The sequence below is a fragment of the Alexandromys fortis genome, unplaced genomic scaffold, assembly GCF_014885135.2.
Source record: "Alexandromys fortis isolate MF-2015 unplaced genomic scaffold, M_Fortis_MF-2015_v1.1 scaffold_307, whole genome shotgun sequence".
Classification (NCBI taxonomy): domain Eukaryota; kingdom Metazoa; phylum Chordata; class Mammalia; order Rodentia; family Cricetidae; genus Alexandromys; species Alexandromys fortis.
Window position 1 is genome coordinate 10,937 of NW_026068205.1, and position 8,714 is coordinate 19,650.

At 41.3% G+C, this 8,714-nt stretch overlaps 1 pseudogene; it reads left to right on the top strand.

Moving 5' to 3' along the window:
- Positions 1–5,842: 5,842 nt before the first annotated feature.
- The window catches only part of LOC126493242 (C-type lectin domain family 2 member E-like), an 18,322-nt pseudogene continuing 15,450 nt past the window's right edge, over positions 5,843–8,714 (top strand).

Sequence of the window (8,714 nt, forward strand, 5' to 3'; positions counted from 1 at the left end):
AGTAAGTGTCCAGATTCCTAGAGGACTGGTTGGAGGAACCTGGGCATGCTCAGGCAAGTGGCTGCCACCCAGTGCCCCTAAAGTGCCTCTGCTTACACCTCACCACTACCTTCTTTTCTTGGCTCCCACAGTTGATATCCCACAGAGTAGCAGGTATGTCATCTGTTGCCCTGACTTTAAGAGTTGAGGCTAAGCACTTAGTGGCCATCAAGTCACATATTGCTCATGGTAACCTAGAGCACCTGATGTGCTGAGGAACATTAAAAAGTAAAGTTTTTCTTCCTTCTCCAGACTTGTCTATGGGCTGAAAATGGCAGCCAAGTTCTCGTGGCAGTGACCAGTCCGTAAGGCAACTGACTTCCGTGAAAGTCAGGGACCCAGCTCTCTTGAATTCTCTGCAGCTTCTCTGACAGTTTCACTTTCTCATCTCCTGTCTGCCGATCCAGCTCTCTCGAACTCACTGCAGACTCCCCTCTGGCTCCTCTGACGAAAAGAGAGAGCTCACGAACAATACTACTGTTTCTCAGCTAAACCAAGCATTTCTGAGGAATTAGGGGCTAGATAAATTCCGTGAAGGCCTTAAGAGAGCCCATGACTAAGCAATAAAGATGGTGAACTCCAAGATGGCAGCTTCTTCTTCACCTTCAAGACCTGAGAAAAAGCCTAGGGCTGCTTAAAGCAAAGTCCTGGGAAGCTTTTTCTCCTGCCAGTGGGGCCCCCTGCTGGTGAACCAAATGGAACAGCTAACAGCTCAATGTGGAACAGGATGTGTTTTTTTGATTTACCCATTAAAATGAACATACACGTTGCTTTATTATGGTGAATGTAAGTCCGGGTCTCTGGTCTCCATCTTTGGATGCCCTGTCCCTTTGCCCGCCAAGCTTTGACTCCTCCCTGGAGGAGGGTCAAGAAAGCCCGCCAAAATCTTGACCACTCCTCCAGTCTACTTAAACTGCTTCCTCAGAAAGTTCCCTTTTGGTCTCTTTTCGTTCCTCCTGGTAGTGACGTTTGTGGATTTCTGGTTCCCCCTCGGGGCCGCCGCAGAGTGCAGGAATCCCATTAAATCCCATTAAACCTGGATATTATTTAATAATGTTGTTATTTGGCTTATTGGGATTTTTGCGTTGGCAGAGAGATCACATTTGGAAAATTTTTAAAAGGTGAATATATTAAACTCCTCAGCTACTTTTAGAAGCACTGTACGTTATTGTGGGCTGTACTCATCCCACTGTGCCTTTTAACACCATATCTGACACCACTTTATTGAAAATATTGTCTACTTCCTCTCTACCGCCCCAAGAGGTATTTGTACTTGATTGTATATTATTTTAAGTGTTGTAAAATGATGGGAGAAAGACCATGGTGGGCCAAGGGGCCAGGAGGCAGGTGGGAGCCAGAGACCTCATGGGAGACAAATACTCCATGCTGGCCAAGCTGGAAAGAAATTAATAGTTGGCAGAGCTTGTCTCTTAAAGAGATAGCAACTGAATATAGACTTTGTGATGGAGGTGGGTCTTGTATCTTATCTGTTGATTTCATTGGTTAATAATAAAGAAACTGCCTCAGCCCTCATAGGACAGAAAATTAGGTAGGCGGAGTAGACAGAAGAGAATTCTGGGAGAAAGAAGCGTAGTCGAGGAGTCGCCATGATGCTCCCACTCCAGACAGACGCAGGTTAAGATCCTCTCTGGTAAGCCAGCTCATGGGCTACACAGAATATTAGAAATGGGTTAGAACAATATGTAAGAGCTAGCCAATAAGAAACTGGACCTAGCCAGGCCAGGCAGTGTTTGAAAGAATACAGTTTCCGTGTAATTATTTCTGGGTATAAACTAGCCATGTGGGTGGCCGGGTGCCGGGGACGCAGCCCCGCCGCTCCTATTTCAACAACTTTGTACTGACACAACAGCCATTGGAACCTGGGCTGGTCAGGGTACTGCCTGGGTTCATCCTGCCAGATGACAGGGCCAGCATAATGACTGAATCCTACCAATAACACAGTATTATAATCAATATAGTTTCTGTGTGATTATTTTGGGTCTCTGAGGCCTAGAAATTAACAAGCAGTCTCTGACTACAAACACCGTTCACAAAAACCAGTACTTGGAACCCACCTACATTTATCAGTGAATAAATGGGGAAAAATGTGATCCATACTCCTGCTGGGGATCTCCAGGTGGGGGCCCCATCCACACTCTGGTCTTGCACCTCTGATTCCAGGTCCAGTTCCCTCAGAAAGCCCGCCAATCAGCAGCCCTGCCTCTAAGAGAGCCCACATGGTGGCTCACATACATACCCCTAACTCCTATTCCAGGGATCCAACACATATTTCAGAGGTCTCCTAACACTAGGCATGCATGTAGCACACATATACATAAGTCCAAACAAAACAGTAACACACATAAAATCAATCTTAAACAATAGCTTATAAAGTACATACAGACCGCCTTCACCCCTACCCAAACTTCCCCATTCCCAATTGCAGAGTTTTTGTACCTCTGTCCCCAGCCCTTACACACTTACTTTTCCAGAATGCCAAAAAATGGATCCCTGAAGCAGAGACTTCACCCTTGTCTTCTTTCACATTGTCTCAGCATTACATTCTGCTCTTCAGACAATAGCATGTCAGATACACCGCTGGTGAGATTCTAAGACTGTATCCGCAGCACCACTGATACAGAAACAGTACTCTGAATTCAGAAGCGTGCAAACACACCACATATTCAAATGTTATACAAAGAAGTTACAAAAAGCTAGCAGGAAACTTGTGGTGAAGTATGAGGAGGAAGTGGGTTAGAGCAGTTGGAGTGATTGGTGCCTTTTCTAAATTTAGTCAGAAGAAAACTGTTTTCTGTGGCTCACTGCCCTTAAGCTTGCTTAAGCTTACTGATTAGTATAGGAATGTTTTGAGTCAGAAGCCTTGGGGACATTTGCCCTGGTAAAGTGGAATAAGAACTAGGCCAGTGCAGGCTTGTGGTCCAACTTGTCTCTTGTGTAGAGAGGGTGCCTTTATCATGTCATCAGCTTGGGGACATTTGAGTGATTGCAAATGTTTCATTTTTTTTTACAGTGATCTTTAATGCTGATACAAATATGCTCATAAAGATTTATTTTTCTTTTTCTTAAACCTTAAATGCAGGCTTTCCTTCCAGCATTGGGTATGTGAGTAGGATGGGGGCACATCACCATATTGTAGACTTCCTGGACAAACAGATTCATACTGGCTGCATAGTTTTGCCTTCCTGAAAGACTTTAGATTCACATCAGCAACTAATTCATCAACCTCCTGTTATTCAGTGATTTTTTTTTGCCCAAGACAAGTTCACAAACATTCTCCCCACTTTTTAAAGAATCCAATGACTTTACAATATTGAGCTTTGTGCTCAGGTCTACAGTTCATCTTGAGTCTTGTTTTTAGCAGACAGATACCAGGTTGTTCCAGTAGCACATACTGGAGCAATGCCACACTCTCCCTGTCTAAAAACTCTACATCTCTGTTAAAAATCTGTTGACCATGAGTGCTTGATATCATTTCTGGAGTCTTTTTTTCTGCTATAATGTTCTGTCTACTTGTTTACTAGCATCAGGCTGTCTTTTTTCTGTTCTTATAAATCATGAGATGAGGCACTGTGATCTTTCTGAATTTGACTTTTCTTCATAATTATTTTTGAATATTCTAGTTTCTTTTTAGTTTTCTTAGTATTTTTTAATAATTTGAAGCTATTTTTTTTTTCTGAACGCAATCACTTCCCCCTTCACCAGGAAGTGATACGGTGCTGCATATATAAACTTGTTCAGGAGTTGTTTACACATGAGCAATATTGAGTGTTTTGTTTTATCATGTGAAGCCTTTACTTATTATATTGTTCTGTTATTGAATAAAACTTGGGAGTCAGATAATGGGGTAAAAACCTGATTGATCAGAGAAGCAGTAGATAAGTGTCCAGTGACCTCTCTTTCTCCTTTCTAGATAGAAAAGGGCTTGCAAACCTTTCTCAACCCCTTCCTCCCACTTCCTATGTCTTTCTATTTGTATCCTGGGTCCTCCAAAGCCTCTATGGCTAGTTCTGGTCAGCTAGTCACTAGCTCCGTCCCTGGTTCAACGTTAAACTTTATTGGCAGGCTTGGAGTGTGAGTGTGAGCAAATATCTCAGATCAATTATGTGTTTAGATCTGTCTTGATTTCTTTCCTTTTTACGTTAAAATTTTCATGCATATGAGTATTTTGCCTGCATAAATATCTGTGCATCTCATGCATTCCAGTGCACACCAAGGTCAGGTGTGCACCAGCAACTGGAATTATAGATGGTTGCAGGCTTCTATGTGGGTTATAGAATCAAACCCAGGTGCTCTTAACAACTGACCCAACAGTCTAGCTCTGTCCTGATTTCTTCATAACTTTAAATGCAGTTAATTATTGTGCTGATTATGAATCTTTTTTAGCTTTATAATTTTATGGTTTCTGTCATTACTGTAAATGGTGCTGTCTTAAACTTTAATTTCCATTTGACAAGAAAATTCAACTGACTTTACCATGTATCTTGCATTTACATTGTATCTTGCAGCTTTGTAAATTCATATTTTATATTCAGTAGTCTTTTACAGATTTGTCATAATTTTTATGCAGATAGAACTGCATAATCTGTGATGAAAAACACTTCATCTGATTTCAAGAAGTGTAAACCTTCTTTTATTTTTTTAAGAATCTTATCTTATATATATGGTTGTTTTGCCTGCACGTTTGTTCGTAACATGAGTGCCTGGTACCTATAGGGGGCGATGAGTCCCCTGGAACTGGAGTTGGCACAGTTGTAAGCTACCTTGTGAGCACTGGGAATTGAACCTGTGTCCTGTGGAAGAGTCATTTTAAGTCCTGAGGAATTTTGCAGCTTCGTGACCCTATTTCTTTACCCTTGGTGGATCTCCTGTGAAGTCATCCTGGAACAGAGAGCAGACATCCTACTCCTGCTCCTGATTGCTGGGAAAACATTAATAACTGTACCCTTGGGAATGAAACAGAGTGTAGTTGCATTTATTGTTTTGTTTTTAATTGATAACTTTTATAGGGTTGAGGAAGTTGCTCTAATTCCTATTCTTGCATAATTTTGCTGTGTGATGGAGGAAGGTCATTGAGCAATAAAGAAACTGCTTGGCTGGCCCTGATAGGTTAAAGCATAGGTGGAAGGAGTAATCAGAAAAGAATGCTGGTAGGAAGAGGAAGTGAGGTCAGACTCTGCTCTGCTCCTGGACAGACTCAACAGCTCTGCTCTCTGGAGCAGAGACGCCATGCTCAGCTCTTTTGGGTAGACTCGACAGCTCTGCTCTGGAGCAGAGACGCGATGCTCAGCTCCCCCAGGCAGCTTCGACCCAGGATGGACATAGGCTAGAATCTTCCTGGTAAGCGCATCTTGGGGTGCTTACACAGATTATTAGATATGGGCTAGTCCAGGTGCGAGAGTTAGCCGAGAAGAGGCTGGATATAATGGGCAAGCAGTGTTTAAATGAATACAGGTTGTGTATTGTTATTTCGGGCATGAGCTAGCAGACGGCCGGGGTGCTGGGGACCCAGCCCCGCCACCCCTATTTCAACAGCTGTGTATTGATATTTCTATTTTCCTCTTTTCTTAGTGTGTTAATAGGTCTATTTACACTGGGTTTTCCCTAATGTTTTCATTACTCCTAATCAGAGCACTTTCTGAAGAGAAATCCAGCTGACTGTTTTTGTTTTTCACTGTGATCCTCACTCCTTTAGGTTCCTGCCCTTTCATGATTCACCCTCAGTTCAGTAACCAGAAGACCCCAGGGAAGTTCTGTTTCTAGCATCTCTAGTCTTCTTTCTACCATGGCCATCCTTTATGGACCAGGGCCTTCTTTGAAAGGGGTATGCAGCACTCTTTCAGATACTTGTAGGCAATTGTCAAGTGGATGTTTGTGCTAATTTTCTTTAAGTTTTCTTAAGAAATTCTCCAAGTTGGCATTCTTATATTAATATTTTTCAGGTAAAAAGCTCCAAGAAAAATGTCTCGGAATCGTCTCCCCCGAGTATCCTGCTAGGCTTTACTGATGCTATGCAGTGATCATAGTCCTCACTGCAGCTGTGATTGCACTTTCTGTTGCTTTGTCATTGTCAGGTGAGTGACATTCTCCAGATCCTGCAGCATTCTGTCCACATCCACACTGTCAGTTACACTTACTGAGTACTGTGAGCCAGGCACTGTGAGGGGAGGGAGAGAGAACACACTGAAAATTCCTGTTCTCTGGGAACTTAGGATCTAGCAGGAAGATGCAGTGAAAGAACAAGACAGGCGGCCAGGCTCAGCATCCCTAGGAAAAGGACATTCAGCAACCTCTAGAGAGATGTTGGAGACATATGTCTACCTGGGAAAACTATTCAATGCAGAGGACATGGAGAAAAAAAAAACCCAGTAGCAGCCTCAAGGAAACTGCTGCAGCTAGGGGCAATGAGCGCAGTGAAGAGTAATATGGTTGGGGACGGTAAAGAACCACCATGACACATGGTTTATGTTAACATCTTCAACTATAGTCTGAAAATATTAAATAGAATGTTCCAGAAATATGCTGTTGCTGAGCTTCTAGTTTTACACTATTCTAAATAATGTGATAAAATCTTGTACAGCTATCCTGCCACATCTGGAGTAATAATTCATATACTGTTTTATAAAATCAAGTTTAACCATGTCAATGAATAATATACAATTCTAAACATGGACAAACATTTTCCTACAAGACTTATTATGTATAATCTAAACTGTCAGGAGGCTCTACATAACAGTCACCCTCAGGGCCTGTTGCCTTTGTTCCTTAAAGCCTCATGGTAGTGTGTATAAGAACTGGGAACAGCTACAACAAATTGCTCTCCACTTAAAATAAGTGTGTGATCGTCATTTCTAGTATTTAATATTTCTTATCAAATCATTTATTTCTATCCTCAGTAGCCCTTCCACAGAGTCATATAATCATTCTTACCTGTCAAAGAAGAAAAATAAAAGTTATGAAATAAAAATACCTGTTATTTTTCTAAGTGGTTCTCAGAAACCTTGCTGCCTTAAGAGTTTCACACACACACACACACACACACAAATTACTTTATTATGATGGACTCACAAATGAACATATTATAGTTCCATTAGCATAGCCATTTAAGCACTTGACACTTCCCAAATCCTATGAATCTCATTGAATACAGAATAACCGTTCTGAAGCCATGGAGCTTTGGTTAAGGTTTAGACTTTCACTATATTTACATTTTTACATTCTTATTCGTCACAAATTAGAAAAAAAAAAACACAGCAAAGTTGAAACTAGAAAAGCCATGCTCTTTATAGCCCTATTCATGGCTTATGAGCCCTTTGCTACTATCACCTTACAACACTCTTCCTTGTTCTCCTTTCTACGTGTTACACCATGCTCACACTCAACAGCTGTCCACACTGTGCATTATGGGCTGAGACAAGCATATGAAGAAGTCCATGGGATCTTTTTCTTTCTGGGCTTGTGTGACCTTGTTTAAAATTATACTTTCTAGGTCCACCACTCTTTTACAAGCTTCATTTTTCTTTGTGTCTGAATAACATTCTGTTTTATTCATATATTAAACTTTCATTATCTGTTCATCAGTTGATGGACATCTAGGTCAGGTCCATTTTGCTGCTATTGTACACGGGGCAGCAGTAGACATGGATGTGCAAGTCTCTGTGTTATGATATAGTGTTCTCTCATATATGCCCAGGAGTGGCATAGCTGAGTCACAAAAGGTCTGTTTGTAACTTTTAAAGGAGCCTCCATACTGGATGTATCAGTTTATAATCCCACCAGCAATAAATAAGTGTCCCTTCTGGTATATGCTGTGAGATTTCTTGATAATAGCCATTCTGACAGCCTCTAACGAGAGCTAGCATATATTCATATGGATTTAATGTATGTGATATGATAACAGAAAGTTTTCAAGCAAAGTTTTGGTATTAAAAACTTGTTTGACTATGCCAAGTTTGCATGCTGGTATTTGTCCATAGTTAAATCCAGAGAAGTGAGGAGTTCTCTTTATTTTGTCATTACAAAAGCGGGAAAGACAGAACAGATCTCACGCAACAATACCTATGCTGTTTGCCCAAGAAACTGGATTGGATTTGGAAATAAATGTTTTTATTTTTCTGAAGACATGGAAAACTGGACATTTAGCCAGAACTACTGCAGGGCACTAGAGGCTCAACTTGCTAGATTTGACAACCAAGAGGAGCTGGTAAGAAATGATCAAAATTGATTTGTTGTTTGTTCTGTTGAATATTTACTGCCTTAAGATAGGGACCTTAAGGCTGCAGCATGAGGGAGGATTCCACCCCAGACATACAGGGGACAGGGTACACATATTAGTATGTACCATTTGTGATAGTAACCTATCTGGCTGTATTCCTGAGATACTCCAAAGGCACTCTCTCCTGTAATGCGAATAGTCATCCTGCATGGCCAGACATACATTTGACTGAGAAACATAATTATTATAAGGAGGGCACTTGTTCTTTCTGGCTGCCAGTTTAGCTTAAACCTGAAATAATCACACAGAAACTATATTATTTAAATTATTGCCAGGCCATTAGCTTCAGCTTCATACTGGCTAACTCTTTTCTTTCTTTCTTTTTTTTTTAATAAAAATTTCTGCCTCCTCCCCGCCTCCCTTTTCCCTTCCCCCTCCCCCC